This window comes from Macaca nemestrina, chromosome 16 (assembly GCF_043159975.1).
Source record: "Macaca nemestrina isolate mMacNem1 chromosome 16, mMacNem.hap1, whole genome shotgun sequence".
NCBI classification, from domain to species: Eukaryota; Metazoa; Chordata; class Mammalia; order Primates; family Cercopithecidae; genus Macaca; species Macaca nemestrina.
Window position 1 is genome coordinate 50679161 of NC_092140.1, and position 16076 is coordinate 50695236.

General features: G+C 35.3%; 1 long non-coding RNA gene across 1 annotated transcript in view; it reads right to left on the minus strand.

Annotated features, from left to right (window-relative positions):
* Positions 1–818: 818 nt before the first annotated feature.
* The window catches only part of LOC105495755 (uncharacterized), a 69885-nt gene continuing 54627 nt past the window's right edge, over positions 819–16076 (minus strand). Inside the window, exons 2-3 of the long non-coding RNA XR_011614751.1 lie at positions 12399–12580; positions 819–1226 (exon numbers count right to left, since the gene is read on the minus strand). This is a non-coding gene — a long non-coding RNA (uncharacterized lncRNA). The remainder of the gene's footprint in view (positions 1227–12398; positions 12581–16076) is intronic.

Genomic DNA, 16076 nt, shown 5'->3' on the forward strand with positions numbered 1-16076 from the left:
TATGGGAATTATGTGGGACCCAGTGTGAGCTCCCTCTCTGAAGCAGTGTCATTGCATGGTTCCCATGCACCTTCCTATGTTAAGTCTCAGGGCTCAGAAGAGTCAAGGGGCTCTACTATGGCAGGAATTGCAGGAGTTTTCTGTGGTAACATAGACCTCTGGGGTTCTCTCACTTACTGTATCCCATATTGAGAACCTCTCCAGGCTTCTAGGCAATCCTGGCCAGTCAGGCTGCCTCACTTCTGTTTCCTTCCTCGCTTAAGGTTTTTTGTATCACTTCTCAGTTGAATTCCAGTGTCCTGTCTTATATGAGATATTTGAATTATCTGCTTGCTGTTTTGTTTCTTCTTTATGGAGAAGGTAAGTACCAGAAGCCTCTAGTCAGCCATCATGAAGCCTCTCCTGCATTTGACTATTAATATGTACATTTTTTTAACGTTTAGTTTTCTCAATAAGAAGTATACCAATGAGCCCATATAATTTCTCTATAAGAAGTAGTCTACCTGTAAACTAAGGCAACTAGTGATAGAAATCTCTACTCTATAACCTTACTTGCTTAATGAATCCAAAATAGTTCTATTTTAAAAGTTCTTATTAATTATGACTCATTAGTACTAGTCAGTGAGATTAATTCAGAAGACCAAGATGTGCTACTCTTGTCACTGTAGCATAAAAACTTTCTTCCAAGTAAGTGGTTCCCAAACCTGGCTGCATATTTGAATTATCTGGAGAGAATTTTAAAAATACATGCTTTGGCCTCACCTCAAAATCATGGAAGATGGGTTCTGGACATCAGTATATCTTTAACGATTCAAAGATAATTCTAAATAATGCTGCTTTATTTAAGAACCTCGGCTACAAATAATTGAGTTTAATTTACGGGTTGAAATTCCAGGGAAGTACAGCCATACAATTCAGTTTTCCATAGGGTGGCTGAGAGACAATCATGTAATGTCCATGCTCCAAATTCTTCGTATAAGATGTCAACTGCATACATAATATTTTGCTGCTCTCAGTCTCTACCGTCACAATTACATGAACACCAATCAGTCTATATCTTCACAATCTTCCCAGAAATATCTGAGCCCCTATAATGCATTTATTGTGTGTTTAAGAATGGTCTCTCTTAACTTCCAAAGTAGATTTAATAATTCCCTCTTATTTCTGTCAATTTCATCCGTTGGCAAGGTCTGTACTATTCATGAAGGAAGCACCATTCTTGATACCTGAAAAAGATGATCATAAAGGAAACTAAATGTTATTACAATGCTTTTGAATCATGTTCCTTTTAAAGTTGCCAGAGTTACTTTCCGGAGCTACTAACTTTATTCATAAGTATTAAATACAAATTCTACAATTCCCACCACCTGCACTGCTGCACAACTCAAGATATTGTTAGTGCAATTGAATAAATCATTATCTCTTTCTTAAACTTGGATATGCAGCAGTATCAGTTCAGTTTCATTGATTACATACATATCTAATTAAATACTAATAGGTATCAGGCTCTTTGTTAGATGCTGCTCAGTAACCGTGTTTTTACAGAAAGCAACACTTGTAGTATAGCATCTACCTTCTGTTATTATCACAGAAATAACCTGACAACCTCACTGTCCTGCCCTGAATTCATCCTACCCATGGAGAGAGAACTCCTATTTCCACTTTTGTGACACATTTTATTATTCTGGTACAAAGGCAAGATTGAGTTGTTATTGGAGTCTTCTCACAGCTATTTGGTTTGAAAATAGTTTTTTGTTGTTGTTGTTGTTGTTGTTGTTTTTACTGTTCTTTTTAACAATTCACTCTACTTATTCCCTAGGGAGTTAGAGGTGAAGAATGTGTGTATTTGTGTGGAAAATGGGTGGGAGACTTTTATCCTAAATGACATGCACCATGGTCTGTTAAATATCTTTCATTTTCTTTCTCTTAAGCTTAAGGCACTGCACATAGAAAACATTTCTCACTAGGTGTTCCACTTTTTTGGGGAGTTTCCTCAATCCCTCATGCAGATAGGACTCCAAGAGAAATTTTACGGACCATAGAAAAATTGAAGTGGGCTCATGATATGATACTCACTATAATTTAAGCAATTATTCAATTTATCAATTTTACTCTATTTGTAATTTAACATTTCAGTATCATTTTCAATTTCTAACAATATACTTTGTTTTTCCAAGGAGCAATTTAAAATTATTTTGTAACACTATATAACTCGTGTCTTAATAAATATTGATTTTCTTTAGGAAATAATGCTCAAGTTTTTGACTGATTATATTCCATCTGCAGGTCAGTCATAAGAATGTATCAGAGAGAACTTTAGTTTCTCAGGAAGTTCATAAGTGCGACACACATAAATCATTAAAAGTGAGTGATAACTCATCAGTACATCTTATCTGATATTTTAAAAAGAGCATTTTTAATCATTATCAACTCTATATTAGTGTTATCAAATGTGGGGATGCATTATATATATAATCTTTACATTTCTATTATTAAAATCTATAATAATAATGAACACTATGGACAGAGTAAAGTCTTTTATTTTGAAACCCAAGAAATGCAATGTATAAACAGTAAAAGGCAGTGGGAGAGCACCAGCCTCTGCACTGGTACAATCCTTTACATTTTCTGTTAGGTCTTGCTGATCATGGGATTGGATCAAATATTCTTAACAGCATGAAATAATCAACATTCTGAACTAGAGAAAGAGCAAGATTGGTAAGCAGAAAAATGTTATGTAACCATGAAGAGAGTTATGAAATTTGATGATAATCTCTTTTTTCTTATAGTTCTATTAAATGCATATATGTAATAATTATTAAATAGCATAATAATGTAGATAACAATTTTTTTAAACCCACCCTCTACTAAACTTCCTGGATGTAATTTATAATACGTAAATTTCTTATGTTTAAAAATACAGAAAAAATATTACCTTCAGAAATAACAGAAATTGTAACGCTTTCATTTCCCCTTACATTTAGATATCTCAAAAATCTCACTCAAAGAAGAAGATCCCGCCATTTGCAACAACAATTATTAAGTAAAACAATTCAGAGAAAGATGAATACTGCGTGATCTCGCTTTTATGTAGAAACTAAAAAAAAAATAGAACTCATAAAGGCAGAGAGTAAAAAGGTAGTTGTCAGGGGCTGGTGGAAAAGTGGATTGGGAAAATGTTGGTCAACTTTCAGTTGTAAGATAAGTAAGTTATGAGACTAACAAAGATCATGGTGAGTATAGTTGACAATATTGTATTGTTTATTTGAAATTTGATAAGGAAAATTTTAAGTATCCTACACAAACACACAAACACACACACATGCACATGCACACACACAAATTGTAAGTGTGTGTGGTGATAGATGCGTTAATATATACTATACATACACTATGCATACAATTGGTATGCAATATATACATGTGTACATAATATATACAATTTTATGTCAACTAAATATGTTTAAATAAATTAATCTGACTAAATATACAGTACAAATTATAACAAACTGCACAGTTCTGAAAATTTTCTCCAATTCACTTCAAACTGTTCTTTCATGAAAGCTCTTTCTTCTCATTCCAATATCCTGTATTATAATCTTAGCAAACTTTCACATAAGTACTTTCTGATGGAATGTACCACGTAGTGATAAAAGTAGATCTATTTTGCTCAAGCCTGTAATTCCAGCACTTTGGGAGGCCGAGGCGGGCGGATCACAAGGTCAGGAGATCGAGACCACAGTGAAACCCCGTCTCTACTAAAAATACAAAAAATTAGCCGGGCGCAGTGGCGGGCGCCTGTAGTCCTAGCTACTCAGGAGGCTGAGGCAGGAGAATGGCGTGAACCCAGGAGGCGGAGCTTGCTCGCGCCACTGCACTCCAGCCTGGGCAACAGCGTGAGACTCCGTCTCAAAAAAAAAAAAAAAAAAAAAAAGTAGATCTATTTTTATTTCACAAAATTCTGTAGATTATCCTTTTCAATTTTTAGTTCTCCATGATAAATTATTAATTATATACTTCCATTTTAATGATTATTTATTGTTAAAACAGTGTCTATCACCCAGATAGGTAAATTTTAAAAAAAGAAACACTACATGGTTTTAGTGCTAGTTAAGTTCAAGTGATAGAAATTGAAAATAAATGGTGATAAAATGTAAATGGTGATAGAAAATAAATGGTGATAAAAAATAGTATTACCCCTTGAGGTTACAACAAAATTGTAGTAAAATTAAATTTTACCATTGCTTATATCAATTTAATAATACTCTTTGCAGATAAGGTAGATTTTCACAATAATGGTCTTGACTAAATCATCTTTCCTATGTCTACAACCCAGTAAGTTGATTGCCGCTGAGTAGCCATTTTCCCACTCCTAATAACTGAACTGGCCTTGTGACTCACACAGACCAACACAAAGTTGCAAAATGATGTTTTTTCACTGTGAGGCCTTATGAGGTCTTATAATTTCCATTCTTGCTTCCTTTCAATGATTCACCCTAAAGGTTTTCTATCAATTGCATGAGTCTGCTGAGACAGAATACTGGCACAACAAGTCAGGCAAAGTGTACATATCATTCGCAAATAGTCATCAGGGATATACAAGCCCTAGGATCCACTGCAAGCTGAGCTCCAAGGTTCAGGAAAACTGCCTAGGTTGAATAGAGTCTTGTCTGTGCATGCCTCACAATACACTGCTGCTAAGGGACCTGAGAGCACTCCACTGTGGGTTTTACACCTTGGAAACAACTTGTCACACCGAGTTCAGGTTTGCAAAACATCCTGTTCTGAGAGGAATAAGGACATAGTCCGGGTTATTTCGGACAGCTCCCCTTTGTCTCCAGATGTTACATTCTTGGTAAATTCTGAGAACTGCAAGCCGGAGGGAGAAGAGCTGAGGAAGACTTAGGAAAAATAAAATCTCTGCGCCTCTTTGTATTCCTAGAAATAGTGATTGAAACAGGCCTTTGTTCACTATAAGAATACATTTGGGGAAGAAGTATTTTTCTCTCACTTTTGTATTTGGTTTTCATGTTATGACATTTTTGCTTAATTGACTATAAAGTCAATAATCTGTTCTTTAATGGAATATCTTATACTCCTAGAACTACACTTCTAAAAACTATAATCTAACAATTTGAATTATATTTCTGTAGAAATTTTTGATGATGGACATCATTATATTATAGTAGAAATCTCTCTTGCTATGCTCAAGAGAAAATGTTGATGAGCCTGGATAGCTAACTGGGAGGAAGAAAAATATGAAAAACATTCTCCTTTGTGGGGAGGTTTTCTGGATGATATAAATCAGGAACTCACAAGGAAGTGCCCCTTTCAAGTAAAAAATTTGATTATGAGGTATTGTGACCCTGAAAACCAGTGTCTGTTTTAAGGTAATTTATTTTATTTTCAGAACTGTGTTTTGAGATGCCATTTTTGCCTGATGCTTTATATATCCATATTAGGAAAGATGACCTTTTTACATATTCCAGATTAGTTATAGAATACTAAAAATAATCAGTATAAATGAATATGACAAAATGTCATGAGTGGGAAGAAATACTTTAATAATACTTTATGAGTTAAGTTCAGGTAAAGTAAATGTAAAACTTCTTTGAGTTTAAGTTTCTTTGTTAGCAAAGTTTGGGAAAGACATAGACATGGTCTCAGACAATAATATAATATATGTGTAAAATTAAAATGATTATTTAGAGATAAAACCTTAAGAGTGAAATACAGGAGTACAAAATATTAAGCTTAGTGTGGATTTTAAAGCTATGTTAAAATTGACCAGGGAAACAAAACTAAACTGCGGAGTGCTTTCTCATCCTGGCACTGGATTCTCTTCCTATTGAATAAGGAGTAAGTATTCATATTCTCAGATTCTATAATAAATATTGGCAAGACATATAAGACATAAAGTCAGAGCATTTATTTATAAATATCCTAATAAATATAATTCTCATGTCTAATCTTTTCATTGGAATGCACAATAGAACTGTCTCCTTCCTGAATTTTCACAGTATGTAAATGATGCAATTATCACTTCAAGCAGACACCATTTTTTTTTTTTTTTTTTTAGTTATGTCATGGCAAAAGCAGAATAAAGCCAAAGCTTCAAAAAGTTTAATAGTTAGCCATGTATAAGAAGTGGCACCTTTTAAATAAGCAAGTCACCAAAAAAACACCTGTGTAAGAAATGTCAGAATGAAATACAGTAAAACTGAATTTGTACTGAGAATCTTTATCAGAGTCCATAACTCGTTTCACATGTGGCCTGTTATCCTAGTGTTAAGATCATAGGGGAAATAATTGCTAAAGGGTGCATCCAGCTGAGTCTCTATTTTATCTCTGTATTTATGAGAAAGAAGATAAAGGGCAGTGATCAATCTAGCAAGATCAAAGTTTATGGCTCCTGTAGGATGTTAGTCTTGAACTTGGATAATACAGGTTGCTTTTCCTAATGAAGTGATAAAATGTGAAGATGAACAATTTAAACCTTCTCTAATAAAAAAAAAAATCAGTGGAATATAAAGGCATCACAATTAATTAGTCTCTTTTTAAATTTTCCTCTTTGATTTACTCTCAGGTTATTATAATATGAAACTCGAGTATGTTTAGCAAATGGAAAAAAGTAACATTTAAATCTACTGAAGATCAAAGTAATTAAAACAATTGAATATAACAGCAGAAACTCAGGCTGTGAAAACACGTTCAGTGGAATCATTCGATTAACGTGATTCAGTAATATCATTTAAAACAAGAATTTACTCAGAAAACTTTAGGTGCTTGATGGGATATGCCATTCTCTGTTTTGGCAGAGGTAATGTCAAACTTGGTATATAAGGATAGATAGTAAGAAATCAGAATGCGTACCTATATTACATTTTAAAAAATGTTTCAAGAAACTTATCTTCCATTATACTTTGTTAAATGGAATCCTGCATAGAAAAAAAAAAAGTAAATATGTTATTTATATTTATGTATTCATTTACTTATAGCCTTCTCTCATATGGGAATATTCTAGGAAGCTAAATATTACATTAATGTGCATATATTTCATGTTTTTAATAAATGAGGTTATTCTAAATTTTCTATATCTAAAAAATTAAAGAGTATTTATTGCTTTTAAATAATGATTATTTATTATTCTTGATTATTAATGATTATACACCAATACAGATCAATATTTTAATTTTCACATGCATTGATAGGCAAAATGTAATAGGGAATGTAATCTAAGTACTACCTTTGCTAGATGAAATTTACACTATCCCACTGTATTGAAATGTAAATATACTTGTCTAAAATGCAACTATTTGAAAGTGTCATATAAACAGATTTACATGTGGTTTAATCTATACTGGTAGATCATTATTGACATTAAAGTAAATTCAATAGATTGTTTATATGAATGGTTTGACATTTATATCAATTTTCCTAAAACTACAAGAAATATTTATTTTGTGTTGGAGATAAAAAAAAATCTAAAATTGTGTCTAAATTTTACTGAAAAATGTAAAGTTTCTAATAACATGTGAATCTATCTATGACCACAATACTCAAAGGGGATCTTTATAGAGTATTAACTGTCAACTATATTTTAATCAGTGTAGCATAACATCTTGACAAGGTCAATAAAAATGACTTTCAAAATATTTAGAATTGATGACATATGCAACAGTAATTAATTCTGGACAATTTTATGTTTTAGAGACAACCTTGGATGACAGGAACCATACAGACTTTAGAAAAAAAAATTAAAAAGGAGATTCTCATTCCAGTTGAGCTCTCAGCTAGGAGTGATTTCTACAGGCTGGAGACCTAACTTCATTGTCTCAGTTTCTTGTTTGTAAAATAGTAATAAATGGGCATTACTAGGCTTGGGTGCTAGTAACTTTTAACATACTGATTCTCATTTAGAATATGTTGAATAGGAAATAAAATAGCCATTTTCCTATTTTCTTTCTGTCTTCTCCTTTTAAATAAATTAGCTTTTCTTAAGTTTTTTATTGTAATTCAAAGGTAACAGATGAAATAGTCCAGCATAAAAACATTCACTATTTTACATGTGGGAATATAATATAACATTTGTAAAGTTGGTAAAATGAAAGAATTTTAAGGCAGCCTAAAGTGTATAATTGTCATTGTTAGCCAAAGCATCTAAAGAAACAGCTTACCCTGGAAACTAAGTGTCACTATTAATGTGCCATCAAGTTCGTGTTTATTGTATCATAGATACCTAGAATTTAAGACTTGAGAAGTATGCTTACATATACTCACATAAACATATTCTCTATCTTTTGCTTAATTTTTTTATGATGCTCACCTTCCTGAATTTTCAGTTTGTAAATAAAGCGATTGCATATATGCTAATGAACAGGAAGTGTAGGGGTGTACTACAATTGAGTATGTATAAGCAGGGTTTAGAGGCCTCATGAGCAGGTGACACATGCTACAACGACTAAAACTTCTATTTTGTCCGTGAATGCCACTTATATCACTTTGTAACTTGTAAAAATCTAAGGTGTTTGTTCCACTTATTTTCTTTCTCTTTGTCCTTCTCTTCCTGCATGCGTGCATGCTTGCTTGCACACAGTCGTTTTGATAGAAGGTAGTCACTAGTAATTGATTAACTTCATATTCTAACCCCCAGGGGTGGCCTACAAATTCATGAAATTTTTTTCTTTTAAAGAACAATAATGTCAGGTTATGCAGACCTCCTTGATAGTATCCAGAAGTCTGATCAGAGGAGGGATGGAAACGGCTTTGACCATCAGATCTCACCTCCCGTATACGGACTTAACTCATTAAAGCTCCTAGTTATGTTCAAAGGCAAGTCGGATTTGAGAATTTGCCTCTCCCACCCTCTCATTTTGGCCAAATCAAATAAAACCTTTCTCTCCTCCTAAGCGCTGTTGTATCAGTGTTTGGCTTATTGTGTGTTGGATACTCAAACGTAAATTTGGGGATTTTATAACAATTTCATTCTTCTGCAATCAATCGAAATAATTTTTCTCTTTTGATTTTTGTTTGTTCTTTTACTAACTCACAATGATTCTACCAGAAAAGTTTTAATCAGTAAAGATATAGCTTGAATTTTTATACGTAAGTCCCTAGTTTCAAACTCAAATGTACATGTCAAAATTAAAAATGTTTAAAAATATCTATGCATGACTCTCCATTTACACATTTATGGCGAAAGTACAAGATATGGAGAGCATGGCTTGTGTGCTGTGTGTGTACTGATTATTTCATACATATGTGTTCTTTAGACTATGTCTATGTATAGAAATAAATTCTAAGGTTAGTGCTCTTTCTGAAATCATAAAAAAGCTCAAGAACTGCTAATCATAGGAATAAAAAAATCCCTATATAATATTTCATTAGTTATATTTTCAGCTCGACTGCTTGTATTAACTATATTTTTTGGAAAGTATATTTTTAGATAGTTATTTACCAAATATCTGATTTACTATAATAAATTTGTGTTAACTAACAAAAAGTTCAAATATTGAATGCATTAAACAAAATCTAGTTACTTGTCTAGGAAATTTTCAAAGCAAAAACTTACTCAAATATTAGTTGACATTGCAAAAATAGTTCTGAACATAATGTCTCAGACATAACATAAAACTTTTAAAATGAAAGTGAGAATTTATGTCTTACATGTAAAATAAATTGAGTCAGTATTAGAATAATATTTTGACCTTGAACAGAAATAAATCTGTAATAATCATCACTATGTTGCCAAAAGGAGAGAAAATAACACTATATAAATATTTAATCAAACAATCCTTTATCTTTTCATCTAATAATATAGATATTCCCCTAAAATTTACCATTCTGAGAATTTGTACATGATCTATTACTAGCCATATACAAATAATTGTAGTGGACATTTTTGAGGGGTCATTTTAGAACTTTTCAAAATTCCCCTGAGAATACTTTGTTAGAATAGGTGCCACATATTTTTAGAATCTTGTTTTTGGGGTTATATAAGTATAGCTTATAAGTATTTCTAGTTATTTAAAATGAATAATTTTAAAAAGAACAGCAGTAAGGCAAGAAATAAAAGATTATAAACTTTTAGATTTTTATTTAAGGCAGTTAATGTACTTTACAGTCGTGTACCACGTAAGGAAGTTTCAGTCAATAATCCACTGCATATAGGATGGTGGTTCCATAAGATTGCAATGGAGCTGTAAAATTTCTGCCCTCTAGTGATGTTGTAGCCATCATAACTTCATAGCACAACACATTACTTACATGTTTGTGGTGATGCTGGTGTAAATGAACCTACCTTCATAGCACATACAATTATGTATATAGTATGTAATACTTAATAATGATTATAAACTACCATGTTACTGGTTTATGTATTTACTCTACTATATTTTTTATAGTTATTTTAGGTAATCCTTCTACTTACAAAAGAAAAAAGTTAAGTGTAAAAGAGCCTCAGGCTGGTCCTTCGGGAGACATTCCAGAAGAAAGCATTGCTGTCATAGGAGATGACAGCTCCACACATGTTGTCCCACATGACCTTTCAGTGGGCAAGATGTGGAGGTTGAAGACAATAATATTGATGATCCTGATTCTCTGTAGGCCTAGGCTAACGTGTGTTTGTGTCTTCATTTTTAACAAAATGTTTTAAAAGTAAAGAAAATAACAATTAAAAAGTGAGGCAGGTAGATCACCTGAGGTCAGGAGTTTGCGAGCAGCCTGGCCAACGTGGCAAAACCTCGGCTCTACTAAAAATACAAAAAAAAAAAAAAAAATTGGTCAGATGTGGTGGCGTGCACCTGTAGTCCCAGCTACTTGAGAGATTGAGGCAGGAGAATCTCTTGAATTCAGGAGGCTGCGGTTGCAGTGAGCCGAGGTCCACCATTGCACTCCAGCCTGGGTAATGAGCTAAACTCTATCAAAGAACAAGAAAGAAGGAAAGAAGAGAGAAAGACAGAGAGAGAGGGAGGAGAGAAGGAGGGAGAGTGGGAGAGAGGGAGGGAGGGAGGGAGGGAGGAAGGAAAGGAAGGAAGGAAGGAAGGAAGGAAGGAAGGAAGGAAGGAAGGAAGGAAGGAAGGAAGGAAGGAAGGAAGGAAAAAAACTTATAGAACAAGGATGTAAAGAAAAAAAATGCATTGTTAGCATGCCTCTCCCACCTGGAAAGACAAAATAATGTGTAGAGACTCAAACTGTGAACTTTTTTCCAATAAGAGATTCAGGAACTTAGAAAAACTAAAAGAAACCCCAGACTCTTTGGAAAAAAGCGCAGGCTGTATGCTGTACTGTAAGCCTGGTTGATAAACTGCCTCCAGGATATACACTTCCAGCAGGGAACCTGGCAACAAAGGCCATGTGGGAAGGCCTTACCTCTACTCAGCACTGGAACTGATTTAGGCAGCAATGGGGAATATAAAAGTAAGTACAGCTACTGGAAGAGACTTGCATGCATTCCTAACTCCAGTGTAAATGGGAGGGAGACCATTTCTGACTCTACCTCACAGGGGACCTCAGGAAAGTCTGCCAGCTAAATAAGGCAGTGGTCACAGCTTCAGAGAAGCTCCCAGATAAAATTCACAATATAATCTTGAGTGGGCATGAACTCCCTTGGCCAGAACCAGGGGTTGAGTGGGAAGTGTGCTGCAGCTACGAGTGATGGAGCTGGGCACCCTTGCTTAACAGTTGGTCAAGCAGGGGCATGATCTTAAAGGCAGGCATATGGCTTGGGACAGTTTTGAGTTCCACGTGTAGAAAGCCTGGAATTTAGTTAGCTGTAGCTAGCAGAATACTGCAGGAGTGAGACCTGCCTTGCCAACTACATGAGCGCTGGGTGGGGCTTACCATCGTCTGTTACGCTGAACTCCCCCATGTAAACTGTGCAACAAAGGCAGCCTTGCTTCCCCCTAGAACATTATCCTAGCATCCTGAGAATCCTCACCCAATCCCCACAGGGGCTATTGCTTGCCCCATGAATGGAAAGACAGAATAGGGAACTATCTGATCCAGCCCCCACATGGCTTTGCACCTGAGCCTGCCCTGGTAGTTTACCACAAAGGACAGAAATTTTGGGGATCTCCATGTCCCTGGTCATTCATTGAGAATCCAGAATAACTCCCTAGGTAACACAAGGCAAACACAAATCCCACTGTTACTATCATAACTGTCACTCTTTTGCAACTGTCATCTTCTGGCTGGAGGTCAACTGGCACAGTTCATTATGGCATTTCATTATGGAGAAAATTTGTGCATAACCTCAGCTGCCATCATAACCTGGCTAACCAGGAACTCCTGAGTCTTTCCACAGGACCAGTTAATTCCTACTACAACCAACAATGGAGAAATTCAGCACACTAAGGCTATTTATAACCAAGGAATCTCACAGGGTCTATGTCACTAACCTGTCACCCCCATCAGAGCTGGTGTTGGTACCCACTGCTGTGAGACTTGAGGACAGGTAACATCACTGGATCCCTTGCAGACATTCCCAAGCATCCACTTGAAGTGTGGCAGTCCCTCTGTATGGCTAGACCCAGAGAAGCAGCAGCATACACAGTAGTATAGCTCTCAGGATTTTCTACTCCTAGGGGAAAGAAGAATGTACCACATCAAAGGAACATTCCATGGCACAAAACAATCCAGATGGCAGGTTTTGAGTACCAAAAGTTTTCTGCTGGTGGGAAGTTTCTTTTAGTAGAGGCACAGATGCAGTGCTGGGCTCAGCAGGGAATACCGGCAGCTCTATACAAATAGGCAGTCCTGATATTTGTGAGAGGTCTGGGAGAAGAGGACTTCTTTTCCCACTCATTCATCATACAGACACGACTGGGACTTCTCTCATGGGACCTCAGCATGGGCGTACCTATAAACAGTCTTTCTGGAACACTTCAGGGTGACTGCATCACCACTAAAGGAGTGCTCTTCAGGTTCAGGCTTGCATGAGGGGTAAGGTAACAATTCCTCTCTACTTGAAAGTCCTCTCGACATCCCTACAGATGAAAAGAGGTGCCTGTCTGACCTGAATAGTCAGAATACTGGGCCAAGAGGATGACCGTGATATGGTTTGGCTCTGTGTCCCCATCCAAATCTCATCTCAAATTGTAATCTTCACATGTTGGGGAGGGGCCTGGTGAGAAGTGATTGAATCATACAGGAGGACTTCCCCCTTGGTGGTCTCCTGGTAGTGAGTGAGTTCTCGTGAGGTCTGGTTGTTTGAAAGTGTGTGACACTTACCCCTTTGCACTTTCTCTCTCTCTCTCTCTCTCTCTCTCGCTCTCTCGCTCTCTCGCTCTCTCGCTCTCTCGCTCTCTCTCCCCCTCTCTCCTGCTGCCATTGTGAAAAAGGTCCTTGCATCTCTTCCACCTTCTGCCATGATTTTAAGTTTCCTGAGGCCTCACAGTCATGCTTCCTGGTAAGCCTGTGGAACTGTGAGTCAATTAAACCTCTTTTTTCTTCGTGAATTACCCAGTCTCAAGTAGTTCTTTATAGCAGTGTGAGAATGGATTAATAAAACTAGAACATGGATCACTTTCCTGCCAGCCTGGCAGGAGAGCTGAGGTAGTTCCCACTCTTCCCTCTGATAAGACCTCAGCATGTTACATTGGGTAATCCCTCAGCCACCCTCTCAAGACTGTGACCTCTGTCTACCATTGCATATTGCATTTACCCACCTGCTTTAGCGACAACTTGTTTCTACCCAGGGACACCTTCCCTACTGGACTGAAGCCAGAACGATTCAACCCAATAAATAGAATACTGGGAAAAATAAATAAAGTGAAAACCACAAGGGAATGAGATAGGGTTCAACAGACCTCTGCCATTCTAGCTTCATAGGAGACAGTAAACTTGCTCATACACTGAGCACATTTCTACTACAACCACCACCTGAGGAATCCACATACACAGGCGCTCTATAACCAAGGAGCTGATACAGAGTCTTTACCCCTGAAAACATCAAGAGCTAAATTACGCCACAATAAACTATGAACATTGAATTCACATCCTTAAGGGAAAAAAAAAATTAAAAAAAGAACACAGTCAAATCAAGAATAAATTAAAAAATAATTTGAAGAAATAGTCTACCCAAATGAGAAGGAGCCAGAAAAATAATTCCGGCAATATGACAGTATGTATGTAACACCTCCAAAAGATAACATTACCTCTCAAGCTCTGTATCCACATAATTGTGAAATCTTTGACATACCAGAAAAAGAATGCAAAAGGTTGATTATTAGACTACTAAATGAGATAAAAGAGAAAGGTGTTTGGTTTTCTGTTCCTGTGTTAGTTTGCTGAGAATGATGGTTTACAGCTTCATTCATTTCCCTGCAAAGGAAATGAACTCATCCTTTTTTATGACTGCATACTATTCCATGATGTATATGTGCCACATTTTCTTTGTTCAGTCTATCATCGATGGGCATTTAGGTTGGTTCCAAGTCTTTGCTATAATGTGGTGAATTGAAGCAACTAGCTTTCAGTTATGAGGCCACAGGTCTAAGAATGAATGTGAGGATTGCTGATGGAAAGAGGTGAGTCTGGCTTATGATAACATTATTTAGTGACTGACTTTCTGTCCAAATCTTTATTATTTGAGAAAATAACCACTAAATTTAAATGGAAGATTGATGGGAGTTTCCATTATGTAAAACTGAAAATATCCTTAACTTACTCAACATTTATTTCATAGAATATTAAACAGCAATTGATTATGCTGGACCCAAATGCATCAATGTGAATAAATCTTAAAAGTATAATGTTGAGTAAGAAACCACTATGTTTGGAATAAGTGTACTATGATGAAATGTATTAATTAAGAAAAATTATAAAACATTTCTGAATATTGTTCAAGCACACATACTTAATGATAATGTGAAATATGACTATGAGAGTTGCACAGCAGCACTAGAGAGGGAAAGAATAAAATAGAAATTGTTCAGGAGAGGAAAATTTTGACTCCCTCTTTAATACTTAGAAATAATATAAAGCAAGTTTGATTAAAGTTGTTGATTATGGGAAGTAAATACATGGATGTGTATTATATTATGCTATTTTGTTTTGTATGTTTGGTATATATAAAACTTAAAAACTTTTATCTTAGAGTGCTTTCCAAAGTAATGTGCAATTAAATTCTTAGAGAAACACTGTAAAGAAAGTAGTATTTTCTCATATTACAGAGTAAACTACTGAGCCTCACTGACATGAAGTAATATGCACAGTTGTTTCTACTCAATTGAAGTATTTTACAAATTTTTATGTCACAACCTGGGATTTTTCCTTTGCATTATCATCATAGATGTTCAGGAAATACTTACTCATATATTCATAAAATTGCCTTAAAGTGTTGTTTTACCAATGAAACCAATGTTTTCATAGCCTTCATTCTTCGAAAAACCATCTATAACTTGAAACTCATGATTATGTGTTTCAAGAAATACTTGAAATATGAAATTTTCCTACAAATTAAGTGGTAAAGATGTGAGTTCAATGGTGGATAAAGGACAATAATGAATAGCTATTTTTATATTTCTCCTTTTTTACATATTGCTTTTCTTCACTATAAATCAAATATACATTAAGTATTTTATTAAAATAAGTGTAACCCTAGAATCTAAATATCTACAAAAATTAAGTGAAGAAATATATCAGAACCCATAGTAGGTTGAGCATCTCAAATCTGAAAGTCTGAAATGAAAAACGCTTCAAAATCTGAAACTTTTTAAGTGCTAATATGGTGCCACAAGTGGAAAATTCCACGCCTAACTTCATGTGATAGGTTGCAGTCAAAAGGCACAACCCACAGTTTATTCAGCATCTCCAAGGAAAAACGACTCTCCTAGTCCACTTCAGCTATGATATATCTTTTCCATTCCCTCCTACAAAGGATAATAATATGGCGCATGCACAGGCTGGATATGTGTTCCCACCAGTGCCCTGCATGGGGCCAAGACTTATGTGCATTACTTATTGTGCATTTTATTGCTTATTTTCTGCTCTTTGGTCTAAAGACATTACTGAAAATGTTAAAATGTTCTGCAAATATCTCTGTGGGTAATGGTAATAAGAAAAAGTAAAGCATT